This window comes from Danio rerio, chromosome 23, assembly GCF_049306965.1.
Source record: "Danio rerio strain Tuebingen ecotype United States chromosome 23, GRCz12tu, whole genome shotgun sequence".
In the NCBI taxonomy this organism is placed as follows: domain Eukaryota; kingdom Metazoa; phylum Chordata; class Actinopteri; order Cypriniformes; family Danionidae; genus Danio; species Danio rerio.
Window position 1 is genome coordinate 17,278,881 of NC_133198.1, and position 14,083 is coordinate 17,292,963.

At 37.2% G+C, this 14,083-nt stretch overlaps 1 protein-coding gene and 1 long non-coding RNA gene across 6 annotated transcripts in view; one reads left to right on the forward strand and one right to left on the reverse strand.

Annotated features, from left to right (window-relative positions):
• The window catches only part of sulf2b (sulfatase 2b), a 544,759-nt gene extending 532,631 nt beyond the window's left edge, over positions 1-12,128 (reverse strand). For 4 of the 5 annotated variants that reach the window (XM_073938025.1, XM_073938054.1, XM_073938035.1 and 1 more), the window contains exons 1-3: positions 11,804-12,128; positions 10,662-10,845; positions 10,448-10,535 (exon numbers count right to left, since the gene is read on the reverse strand). The gene's annotated coding sequence lies outside the window, so the exon portion shown is untranslated. The remainder of the gene's footprint in view (positions 1-10,447; positions 10,536-10,661; positions 10,846-11,803) is intronic. The other variant, XM_073938036.1, reaches the window with a different exon arrangement.
• On the forward strand, positions 173-4,122 carry LOC141380597 (uncharacterized). The gene is made up of 2 exons (XR_012398881.1): positions 173-291; positions 1,808-4,122. It is a non-coding gene; the product is annotated as an uncharacterized lncRNA (long non-coding RNA).
• Positions 12,129-14,083: the final 1,955 nt, after the last annotated feature.

The window sequence follows — 14,083 nt, forward strand, 5'->3', positions numbered from 1 at the left end:
GATACAGGCTCAATGCAAAGTTTTATTGTTGAAAGTGCGATCAAATTTTCTGATGAGACGTCATGTCATTCTAGTGTAGTAGTGCAAGGAATTGAAATGGGATGTGTAAAGAGACCTTTGCATAATCTGCATTTAAAAAGTGATCTATGTTCTGGACTTGTCCGTGTTGCAGTTTGTTCTTCACTGCCTATGAAAGGGGTAGATTTTATCCTGGGCAATGATTTAGCCGGAGGAAAAGTCATGCCGTTATTAGAAGTTCTGGATGAACCGACAGAATGCACGTCTGATGAGGTGGGTGAAGCCTATCCTCATGTTTTTCCTGTGTGCGCTGTCACTCGTGCGCAGTCGCGTAAAGAGATTGAATTGAATGACTCTTTCTTTCCTTCTGTTGTAAATGGAGAGGAAAATTTGAACTTTGAGAAAAAGAAACCAGAAAAGGTGAGGATTTTGCACGATGTAACTGACACTAATTCATTGCTTTTAAAGATCACACGAGAAAAATTGATCACTGCACAGAAAGAAGACAAAACATTGACTACACCTTTTAATGCTGCAATTTCACATGATTTGGCCAAGACAAAACAAAGCGCTTACATTTTAGACAACGACTTGTTAATGCGTAAGTGGTGTTCGTCACCTGACAAGGCAGAATTGGATGCTTTTTATCAGATTGTTGTTCCTGCCCCATATCGCCCACATGTGTTATGCTTGGCACATGATCATCCACTTTCGGGTCATCTGGGTGTAAGGAAAACTTACAATCGGATTTTAAAACACTTTTTCTGGCCTGGATTAAAAAGTGATGTAACTCGTTATTGCCGTTCTTGCCATGTTTGTCAAATTGCGGGAAAACCAAATCAGGTTGTTCCACCAGCACCGTTAAAACCCATACCTGTTCTTGGCGATCCATTCGAACATGTCCTTATTGACTGTGTAGGTCCGTTTAAAAAATCCAAAAGTGGTAATCAATTTCTGCTCACAGTCATGTGTTTAGCCACTCGATTTCCTGAAGCAATTCCTTTGAGAAAAGTCACTGCACCTGTTATTGTTAAGGCATTAGTTAAGTTTTTCTCGACTTTTGGTTTGCCTAAAATAGTGCAAAGTGACCAGGGCACTAATTTCATGTCCAAGCTGTTCAAACAGGTCATGCAAAATTTAGGAATCACACATCGCACCTCCAGTGCTTACCATCCAGAAAGCCAAGGAGCTCTGGAGCGTTTTCACCAAACTTTGAAGTCGATGTTGAGGAAATATTGCATGCAGACTGGTAATGAGTGGGATGAAGGTATTCCAATGCTGATGTTCGCGATTAGAGAGAGTGTTCAGGAGTCACTCGGCTTTAGCCCAGCTGAGTTGGTCTATGGATACCAATTGCGCGGACCTTTGAAGGTTCTAAAAGATCAAATTCTGGAAACTGACAATTCAAAAACGAATGTTTTAGAGTACGTAACAAAGTTTCGAGCAAGGTTGCAGACCGCTTGTTCAATTGCTAGAGATTCACTTGCCCGTGCGCAAAAAGAAATGAAACGAACATTTGACAAAAAGGCAGTTGCGCGTTCTTTTAAGCCTGGTGACGCAGTTCTTGTTTTTATGCCTATACCTGGTTCTTCACTGTCAGCTAAATTTTTCGGACCGTACGAAGTGAAAGAAAAATTGAGCGAGACTAATTATGTGATCTGTACACCCGACCGAAGACGAAAAACCCGCACTTGTCATGTGAATATGCTTAAACTTTATCATTCGAGGGCACAGGATGATGCTGAGAAAATGACGGATAATGCTGTTATTTCTGTTGTTGCTGTGACAGAAAATCCTGTTGATGCTGATGAAGATGGGCTTATGTTTCCAAGTATTTCTCAGTCTACCGTGAGTTTGTCTAATTCTGAGATTTTAAAAGATCTTGATTCACATTTTAAAAACTTGACTGTTGATCAGAAACGCGATCTTGTGACATTAATTTCTGAATTTAAGTGTCTGTTTAATGATGTCCCAACACTCACAAATGTCATTCAACATGACATTGATGTCAAAGATGCTCGTCCAGTCCGACAGCACGCTTACAGAGTAAATTCTGTGAAACGTTCAGTTATGCAGCAAGAGGTTGACTATTTGCTGGATAATGGTCTTGCTAAGCCTAGCTCTAGTCCATGGAGTTCTCCATGTATTTTAGTGCCAAAATCTGATGGTTCTTTTAGATTCTGCACAGATTTTAGAAAAGTAAATGCACTAACGGTTCCTGACAACTATCCACTTCCTAGAATGGAGGATTGTGTTGACAATGTAGGATATGCCAAATTTGTGAGTAAATTAGACATGCTGAAAGGTTATTGGCAAATACCACTTTCGTCTAGAGCATCTGATATTGCTGCTTTTATCACTCCAGATGCGTTTGCACAATATACGGCCATGGCGTTCGGACTCCGAAACGCACCTGCTACCTTTCAGAGGTTAGTAAACACTGTTTTAGCCGGTATTCCTAATTGTAGCGCTTATTTGGATGATGTTGTTGTTTATTCCAGAGATTGGAGTGAACATTTGAAGTCATTACGTGATGTATTTCAACGTTTTGCAAGTGCTTCATTGACCCTTAACTTGGCAAAATGTGAGTTTGGTCAGGCGAAGGTGACTTATTTGGGAAAAGAAGTGGGACATGGTCAAGTTCGACCTGTGGAAGCGAAAGTTGAGGCTATATCTGAGTTCCCAGTTCCTACGACACGGCGTGAACTCCGAAGATTTCTCGGAATCGCTGGTTATTATCGCAGCTTCTGTAGAAATTTCTCGTCTGTGGTTAGTCCATTAACTTCACTCTTAAGCCCTTCTAAATCGTTTGTGTGGGATGAAAAATGCCAATATGCATTTGAGAGTGTGAAAACACTGTTGAGTAGTTCACCAGTTCTTGCAGCCCCTGATTTAAATCGTCCATTCAAACTTGAGGTTGATGCAAGTAATGTTGGCGCTGGTGCTGTGTTACTGCAAGATGATGAGCAGGGTATAGCTCACCCGGTGAGTTATTTTTCGAGGAAGTTTAACAAGAATCAGTTAAACTATTCTGTGATTGAAAAGGAGACACTTGCTTTAATTTTTGCATTGCAACACTTTGAAGTTTATGTTGGATGTAGTGTACAGCCTTTGATCGTTTTTACGGATCATAGTCCACTGACATTTCTTTCAAAGTTGTATAATCACAACCAGAGATTGACACGGTGGTCACTCTTCTTGCAAAGTTACAACTTGGATATTAGGCACAAGAAGGGAGTTGAGAATATTTTAGCGGATGCACTGTCACGAGTATAAACTTTTTTTTTGTTTTGAAAAAGAGTTTATTCTTAAGTGGGGGAGTGTTACGAACCGCACAGTTTTGCTGCGTGTATGTTCTTTCTGTCTTTCTCTTTCTCTCTCTCTCTCTCTGTACCGGCCCTGTCATTTTCTCAGGTACCGCCTACTTTGGAGCACTATTGGCTGACAGGACTGCCAATCCTAATCAGCCGTGTGACGATGACATCTCTCTCTGCCAATCGCGTTCGTTGCAGAGCCCTTTAAAAACGGAAGCGGCAACGGGAGAAATCAGCTGTTGTTGTTTTGGCGTGTTGTCTGTTTGGTGGTGTCCGTGTGCGTTGTCGCTATTACTGATGTGTGCTTTGATTGAGATCTATTGATGTTGACTTTGAGTGAGTAACTGATGACTTTGAGTGAGATTTGTTTGAGAGTTCTGACGTGTGTTGCTACAGCTATAGCCCGCTAATGCTCCATTCAAAACCTTCTGTGATTTGACAAGGGAGATCTGGAACAACATAGTAAGTCACGTGACATACATATTTGCACGCAGGATTATTGATGTATAGACACACTAGTTAGCGAAGTGCGCTAATTTTGTATTTTTATTTATTAGATAGAGTAAGTTCAGGGCGCTTTGCGCTGAAGACTTTTCTTTTCATATTGTTATTTTCTTATTTAGTGGATTGGGGAGGAGATTAAGGGAATGTTTTTGTTATATTTATTTCTTTGATTTCCATGCGCAAACTTCAGTTCCCTCTCCTATTTGTCTTGGTTCTTTTCAAATTTATCTTATGGTTTGTAAATATTGTAAATAATGTGGGAGCAATAAATCTTTTGCGGTGCTAATTTGTTGTTTGGTGTTTTCTTTTGCCATTCTTCAACATCAGTTTATACTTTGGTCATCTTTATGTTACTCCTTTTAATACCCTAGACAAATTGCCATCAAGGATCGTAACAGGGACAGATAGGGGGGCCAAGCTTGTTGACACTAGGCTTGGGTACCGAAACACCGGTACCTTTGTAATCGGTATGTACCGGATTAAATCAGCATATGAATTTTGGTGCCTCATTTCGGTGCCACTGGTGTTGCAACAAGGACGTAAGAAGCATTAAGGGGTGCATCAAAGGCACAAATAAGTATGCGTTGTCACAGCATCTCTAAATATTTATTTCTAAACAACTTTGAGGAATACGGACAGGTAATGTCAGGCGTTTGTACTTGTTGCTTTAGGAACGGATGTACGAACGCAATGCACCCAGTACAGTGCATTCGTTGAGTAAGAGAGACTTTTCTCAGTTTAGTATGCATGACCGTGTTCATCAAATTTGCTTAACCTAAGCGTTCTAAAGCGTATTTTACAAGCAAGGATTCTGACACAGTGACATGAAGCAAATGCTTTACAAAACTTGCGTTGAAGGGGAAAACACATCAAGCTTAATGACACATTTGAGGGCTCAAAGGCAGAGGATTATGTTTCTGACATAATCTAGCACTTTTAATATTCGTACATGGACACCAATGCTCAGATTTTAATATGATTTAGACAATACTCTGGTTTAGAGTCTAGACTACCATGTTAACAGTGATTTTTGATAACCTTAAAGGACCACAGACACCTGCGTCGTGAAATGCAGAGGTTTTTTTCTTTCCTTTTAACGTGCGGTATCTAGTTCCATTAAAAGAGCACTTTTCCCCCAGTCCCCATGTCAACAAGCTTGGCCCCACTAAATTTGGACATGTATTTTTGTGTCAAAACACCACGGAGAAGCAAGATCAGCCATCGGTGGCAGAATGCGGTGTCACGAGCACTCGCTCTCTCTGTCAGTGATGGTGCTGCGCGCATTAGCCTAGTTCCCTGCATTTGTCAGAGGTTGATGCCCAGATTGACACAGGTATTAGTAATTTTAACACTTTTAATATAGGAACTCCTCAGCTATGCAGAGACCATTATTAATCAGAAATCTAGTGTACATAGTTTTACAAAGGAAATTCAGTATTAAATTTACAAACAGTCGGCAAGTACCAAAGAACAGATGTAACACATTGATCAAATGTAATTTTCATTCACACTCATGTAAGTCATATTCAACTAGTTTACTTTTGCCTTCATTCATTTTTGATTTCTGTCTTCAACACATGATTTATTTACAACACATTTTTAAACATAATAGTTTAACTACCTGGTTTCTAATATCTACTTTTTTATCTTCTCAATGGTGACGGTCAGTGCATAATATTTTATTTTGCAAGACTGTTTCAGACAAAGTCCCTTTAAGTATTTTATAGTTTTTTTATTCAGATTAAAGTGTAATTTAAAGACTATCAGTTAACTACGAAAGTTTAAATAATCAGTCAAATTATTTTGTAACTGATTTGTTGTGTATATCAAAAATATACAGTAAATATTTAAGTAGGCTAATAATACTGACCTTAATTTTTTTAAGAAAAAAATTCTTTATTCAAGAAATAAACATTAAGAAATACGACTTATTATGACTCCAAATACGACTTATTATGACTCCAGAATAATTATTTTTTAGGAAACACTGAGACAACTTTCAGAAACATTATTTTAAATGAATGGGAGGGCAAAATAAATTGACTTCAACTGTAGGCCTATCTGTTAAAGTTTACAGGTGCAACAATGTGACTTGATGTACTTAAATGTTAGAAATGTGTTACACCAGTACAAAGTGACTTGTTAAATAAATTAACAAGGAACATTATTTTGAGTTTAAATTATTTTATTATCTTGTTTATGAAGACTGCAGAGTGATGCATGGAAAAAAATGACTTTGAATAATTTAAGTATTTTGTGATATACGGTAAAATGTGCCCCCCAAAAGTACAAGTGGCCCCTGAACTGAAAAGGAGTTCAGTAATTTGATGACAGCCTTTCCACAGGTTAGTATTAACCCAACCTAATTTCATAATGCAATAAAAGATTTTTCAAGAGTCATCCACCATAATTTTGTGGCTCAAAAGTATCGGTTCAGGCATCGTTTTGGCACTGGTATCGTTTTAAAAGTATCAATTTAGCACCGGTATCGAAATAAACCCAACCCTAGTTGACACGGGAGCCCCGTAGAGGTGTGCATATAGCTGTGCATGCATTTAAAACAATTTCATAATCAGTGGCTTCCTCATGCACGCACATTATAGGACTACACAATATATAGTATGCTAAAATCAGTATGCAAACCGAGTAGTATGTCCGAATTCTTAGAATTCGAAAATCAGTATGCGAGAAATACCCGGATGACTTATTACTTCCGGCGAGATTCTGGAGTGCGCATCCAAAGCGACGCAGGTAGGCCACATGACCATGACAAAATGGCGGATGTAGTACGTCTGAATTCCATTCATACTTTTTACATTCATACTGTAAAGAACGTACTTTTCTAACGGCCGAGTAGTATGTTTAAATTCAAATGCATAACCTACTAAATAGTAGGCAGTTTCGGATGCAGCCAATATCATTATACACAACAGCCTTCGGATTTGCACAAATCAAAGGGGTTGACACATTGAGCTTGGAAAATATGAAAATCCATATTTCAATAGAAGAATCACAACACTGCTGTATACACGTCACTTTGTATACAGCATAAAACTGTATAAAATGTATAAAACTGATAAACATTGCCAAAGAGTGTATCTTTCTTTCTTTGATTTGTCTCACTCTTCTATTGTGGGAGGTAAGGTTCAATCTGTGAATTATAGTATGTAATCAAAATAAATTTTCGATAATAAGAATATTGCTATTATATTTGTTGTTTGTCACGTGTATAATATGCAAGTATTTCTTTAGAAACATCACGGGTGTAATCCTCAATTAAGCTTGAATTAATATAACCCTAAAGGTTTTAAAAGATATGTCAGTGATGAATCAAATATTATTTTCAAGATTATTTAGCATTTTCTGACTTATCGAGTGGAAATTGGTTCAGCACATGGATGGAAAAAAGGCCAAAAGCAGCACTCTCCAGTATTAACTTTGGCTTTTGTGGTTAATGGGGAGTGACGGCCCATTGAAAAGGAAGTTTCTTTCTGTAAAGAAAGCACACCCTACCACATGCAGTATTGTATCTCTCTCGTTCAGCCTCTTTCTTCAACACAGAGCCCTTCTTTACTGTTTTCCATTTTCACTCACACAAGAGATGAAAACGTATACCAAAATAATATACATTACGTTAACAGCTAGTTTGAATCTCGATTACTGGATTCTTTAAAAGGCAAAATTCATTATGTTATGCACAGTCGTCCATTTTCAATATGTTCTCCAAGTATTTGTGTCTGTATACTTGTGTCAAGTATGTTGTTATGAAATGAGAGCGTGTGAGGAGGACGCTACAGGGACTGACAGGATTTATTAGTGTCTCGAACAGTGACAGAATGTAATATAAAAGATGTCACTCTGCTGAAATGAATCACTCACTTCTGGGCAACTCAAAGATGTTTTCTCCAAATGGCTTCTGTAATGCCCTTCAGTTGGTTTCAGTAAAGAGTTTAACCTTACCTGTTGGCATTTGACAAAATAGTTTGCTGTAATCTCATATTTGTGCTTCTTTCTCTGTGGTCTCTTTTTTGGAAATGTTTGTGTTTGATTCAGTGTAAACTTACACCAGTTAGAGAAATGAGGGCAGTTTCTTACATTTTATATGTTTAGCACTTTTTAGACATAGTGTTTCAATATTGTCTCTATGTTGCCAATGAAAACAAACACAGAGCTAGAGTTTAGATTCTCTACCCAAGCCCAAACCCAGACTTGACTTTCTATCTTAGGCCAGGTCGTGATAAAGCATTTGTGTTTTTTATTTTTTATTTTCTTAATTAGCCTAATTGGGTAAAAAGCTGTCATAATTTTAAAAATGTATACGAATATTTTAGCTAAGTGAGCCTAAGCAACACATGTATGGGTCTACAAAGTTTGAGTCTAGATCAGGGCTATTCAATTGACGCCCCAGGGGCCAGGTTCGGAGCAAATTTTTCCGGTCCTCCAAACAGTGTGACCAAGACATCAAAAATAAATTTAGTTTAGTCGAAAAACGGCCGCTATAGTTATGAAGTGAAGTGCGTCTGTTCAATATAGCACGAGCTGCAGTTGAAGGCTGCACAAAGAGTGAGTCACCATAAGCGTGTGACATGGGCAGCCGAAAAACATTTGGATGCTTTTGTACAAAAGGACTTTTGTACAGTGCACTGATTTCGTTAACAGGGGTGCAACAATTAGCACATTTCACTATTACTGGGCTTTAATACGTCACAGTTAATTAATCGTAAAGGCTTCTTTAAGCCGCACGGAACTAAAGGAAACTGCTGAAGTTTCACAAAGTTATGCCAAGTTGCCAACTGTGCGCTACTTTAAAGTTCACCAAGTACACTGAGGCTAATACGCACGCACACGGATTAACTACAGCAGCGGCCATTCCCATATCACGATTTTCCACTTGCAAGTTTGTTATTTCTAATGTTAGAACATATGAATATATGCGCACACAAGCGGAGTGACGCGCTTGCGGCTTTCCGGGCGTACGCAGTAGAAAACATCTCCCAGTGAGTTGTGCATGGCTTTCAGTGCAATGTAAACAAAAGATATGTTAGACAAATTATTATTAAAATGATTATGTACTGTATGTATGAATGCAGATGGCAACAACAGTTGTTCTAAATAACTTACCTAATATAAAGCTTGAATTTACATTAGATGTGATAACAGTGAAATCATGATTATTCTTCAGACTATATAATCGTACAACCAAAATCTATCATTGTTGCATCCATAATTGATATACAGTTCAAAACATAACATATGAATGTGTCTGAATGTAGAAGAAGCCTACTTCAGCAATGCACTGTTTTTGCTGTGCTCTGAAATACAACATTTGAATGTTTGTAAAAAAAAAAAAACTCTTTTGTACAATGCAGTGATTTTTATGTAGTTTCAAAATACAATATATTAACATTTTAATGTAGAAAAAGCCAACGTGGGTGTCTTAAGGACAAATACAGCATATAGGCTCTTATATGCAGCTGTGTCATCACTCGTATAGCCAGTCATATCTCTCCAGCCCTTCGTTTGGGATGTTTTTCATGAACCGGGCCCCATGACAAACTAACTGAATAGCCCTGTGCTAGATCTTGCAAAAGCTTCTCCTCCACTGGCATACATTCACACTGCATGCGCAAGCAGATCATACTATGATCTTCTATGTGAAGCTGCTTTGACACAATCTACATTGTAAAAGCACTATAAAAATAAAGGTGAATTAAATTGAATTGAGGTGAAGCAGCGCGTGTGCTGCGCATATTGTAGTAAAGCAGAAGCAGTGTAAATATCAGTGTATCTTAGCATCTTGCATTTATTCATTCATTTTTCTTTTCAGCTTAGTAATTTCATTCATTGTATTGTCCTCAGTGTATCTTATCGATGCATTTATTGGGTAATATCATGACTTTTTACTGTCAATCAATATGTTTTTGGTCATTATTACTGCACTGTCACTTTAACTGAGCGTAATAGACCCAGCGTCGAAATGATCGTGCACTGCTGCTTCAGCTCTGCTAATGCTCCGTGCTGACGCTGACTTGCGGTGTGAAAGACGCTTAATGATAATGGAGACTTCCACCATGAACAGACACATGAAGCAGGCTTGTCATGGTAGAAAGGATGATAGGTAGCCTTCAGTATCCCCTTTTGTTATGATCCTGAATTCTAAATAAACAAACAATTCAGTTTACATGCTTCGTCCTTGTTGCATTGTTCAGTAAGATAAATCTGAACTAATTTCTGTACTTCAAACAACTCAGAATTGTAGTTATTAAAAATTGGTCAAGTTTAGTTGGGCCTGGGCTCATAATTACAGTTAATGTGTCGGAACGGGTCGGGCTCGAACACATAGGTGTAGGGCCAGGTTTAATTTTTTTTTTTAATTAATCCCTATCTAACCTTTACCTAGAGCTATATTGCCACCATGCTTTTTGTTTAAAACAAATAATTTGTCAAATTTCCAGCATTTTAATGTTCATATTTTTACATCTAAACATTATGATTAAACCAATTAACCTGACAACATTATTTATGTATCTGTACTTAGTGTATTCATAGCACTGCATTAAATAGTGTAACCACTCCAAAGAGTAAAGATATATTTAAAGAGTTTAACTTACCTGAAAACTTTCAATTTACTTTCTCTTCTGTGTCTTGGGAATGTTTGCATTAGTCGAGTATGATTTGACAGCAGACCTCCAGCATTTCCTGTTGAAAAATAAACATATAGAAAAGAATGACCTACCTTTTATGTATACACATTACACAAATTCTCTAAATTGCAGACACATTATTGCATACATGATGGAAACAAAAAGTTTGAGCTCACAGTACCTCGTTGAACTTTGCTCGCCCTTTTACTTTTGCGTGTAACATCCGTCATGCACACTTCTTCATGCATCCACGACTCATCCATAACAGAGAGTTGTTTTCTCTGGCTACCCCGAGGGCCCTCTTCCTCCAGTTTATTATTCTAAGCCAAGAGTGTTCGGCTCAAATGACCCTGTGATCCTTCTCCCTGAGAGAGAGGGGACGTATCGACACAGACAAATAAGACAGGAGATCTTCAAGATAATTCTTAGGTTGAACAATAGAAAATCAGAAAATCATGAAAACCGTTTAAGGCAAAGCACCGGATTTGAAAATACTGTCTTATGTTTTAAGATTCTACTTATTCTTATTCGAACTCATCATTGGCCACTATAGCAGTCTAGCTTAGCAGGGCTCAACAATAAGGACTGACCGATGGCCCAGGAGTGTGTTACTGGCCAGATCAGGCACTATTTGACAATTGCATGCAAATATTCATAGAATTGAGAAACAGTTTATGTTTTTAAGCCTTTAAATTATGGATGTCCAGATCCGATCATGTAATCGGAAATTGGGTTTGATCTTGCTGTTTCACTCGATTGGAATCGGACGATACCTCCTGATCAGGACTCAAATGCATGTGTAACGTTACAAAACGATGCTTAATCAATTGCTCAAACCATGTTTTTTTTTCGTTGTGGACTCGTGTACGTTACTTGTGCCTTGGGAGTCGTGTTAACTCGTGACCCTTGCGCTCACACATGTAACGTTAACGTATAAGCAACCTTGGTGTGGGGCGATCACATGTTTAATTTTTTAAAACCTAACACAAAATTAAATAAGAAAGCCATCTATTACATTTATACAGAGCAGAAGTTTACTGTAGTAAAGCAGTCAATTAGCGAAATTATTCCAAAACTAAAATACGATCAAAACAGTTAACGTTAGCATGTAAGTTAAGTTAGCTATTACAAAAAAGCAACAAGTTAGGAATGAATTGAACTGTAAAGTTAGCCTAATGGACTAACTTTATAAGAAATACTTAAGCAAACATTAAGCAAACAAACTGTATATTAAACACAATACTGGGGAATCCGCATCCTGCTGTGATGAAAACATTTAGCAAACTGTTAACAAATAACGTTAACAAAACTGAAGTGACTTACCAATGAAGACAAACTATGAAAAAGGTGAATAAACACTGTTAAAGATAAGTAACTTTCCCTTTACACACAGTGCTGTCCACAGTGGCCGTATTTGCTTCGTTTTGCTAAAACAAAACAAAAATATGAATCTTTGTTTTGGATGGTTAAACTGACTCGGTTAATGGGTGACGGTTAAACTGATTCAGTGAATCAATGACGGTTAAGCTGACTCACAGTGGTTTGCCGCCACCTATTGGAGGATTTGGTTTCACGTATTATTTCATTTCATTTGGTTTTTAACATTTTTTGTTTCACACAGTACGCCTATTTTATTTAAACTTATATTATTAATTAAATAGTAATGTTTTATGTAGAGCGCCTACAGGAGGGCTACATACATCATGCAGATTCCATCTTCCCAAATAGAAACACTACATTAATAATAAATATTACTGTGTTTTTGAACCATAGTGTATTATACTGTATATATTAAAGTATTTACATCACTTTGTTAATGAATGATGCTGAATACTGTATTGTTAACTATTGTGACCTGATAACTGTACATAATAATACTGTAGTATACTTTAGTATTTACTGAGGTGTATTATAGAATACCATTCATGCAGATTTGGCATTAAACTTAAAGGCACTCCAGTTTTGCCAGATGTGGCACTGTCTTTAAGGAGGCACACAAGATTTGGGCCAGATGTAAAATGCAATACTTGGCCCAGATATTAAAAATTGATATGTGGGCCACGTACGTTTGGCCTGTCTTGACTCACATTTAAAATACATTCAAATTATTTTTGAATAAAGCAAAAAATAGCCCATAGCACAGCACACCTAAAGTGCAATGCTTCATGGGTTTATCAATTTTATTGCAATTCTGACACACCAACCCCAACCTATCTGGCCTAGTTATGATTTATTAACCTGGCTATAACTTGACCCACATATGGTCCATGTTTGGCCCTTGTCTGTAAGCCAGTCACGTATTGTAATCCACTGTGGCATGTGGGCCAAGCATATCCTGATTGTGTGGGCCAGAGCTGGGCCAGAGAAATTTTGCTATGTGGGCACATGACAAAATTTCTCTGGCCCACAATCAGGAAAACCAATGAAGCATTGCGCTTTAGACACAATATGGGCATGCTTTTTCTTGAAGCGACCTTATTGGTAGATTTTTTTCTTTATTCAAAAATAATTTTTATATATTTTAAATGTGGGTTAGGACAGGCCAAACTTATGTGGCCCCCATATCAAATTTTAACATCTGGACCAAATATTACATTTTAAATGTAATGCCCAAATCTTGTGTGCCACCTTAAAGATAAAGCATATGTTTGGCCCACATGCTGTATGCCAGTGCCAGAAGAATGCCTGCTGTGCCAGCTTTATGCTGTGTTGCAAATGTGGTTGTTTATGTTTTTATAGCAATAATTTATCATTTTTGACAGTTATACTGCATTACATAGTTAATATATCTAAAGTGATGTTTTCTGTTTATTCAAGGTGTAAGATTTGATTGATAAAATTGCAAGTACATTTCACAAACAAGCACAAAGAAAAGAAAGGTTTATGAGATTTCACTCTGGATTTCTTACATTTTATCATTATTTTAAAAGTTATTTTTAATATTTTATTTTGTATTTGTACTTTTGACAATTTTAGTTGCTTTCATTTAACATTTTTATTTACTTTTATTTGTGACTTTAAATTGCTGGAGAAACATCTCAGTATGCCATTGGATATTGCTAAATAATCAGCTATGCATTTTAAAAATATATTTAAAAAGAGACTTTTTCAAATCATGTTTTTAATTCTTTTATCATCCAGTTTCTTTAACTTTAATAGGTAGCTATTTCATCAACATGCTGAGGCTAAATCGCCAATAAACCTGAACCTGCTGATAATGCAAAGAGGAATTTCTAAATCGACAAATCATGAAGTTGCCTTTATTGATTGTACTTTTAATTAATTAACTAAACTGTGTCTAACACAAATTCTCACTCTTTCTCACACACACATCACGGTGTGTGTGATATTTGGACCCAGCAACTAATAAATGCACTGCCAGGTCAAACTAATTCAAGGCAAGCAGCATTTCCCATCATTGTAAATACAATATGGACTTTTCCCTTTAAGTCTTTTTCAGAGGCAGAGTTTCTTTTTAAAATTAGCTAAGCTGGCGAAAAGCCACATGCCTGCTAATTATACTGCTGTAATTAGTTTGCCTCTAGTTTTTTATGTGCATGGATCCTGGCCGTGCTCTTTCTCCTCATTTCTACAGAACCTGTC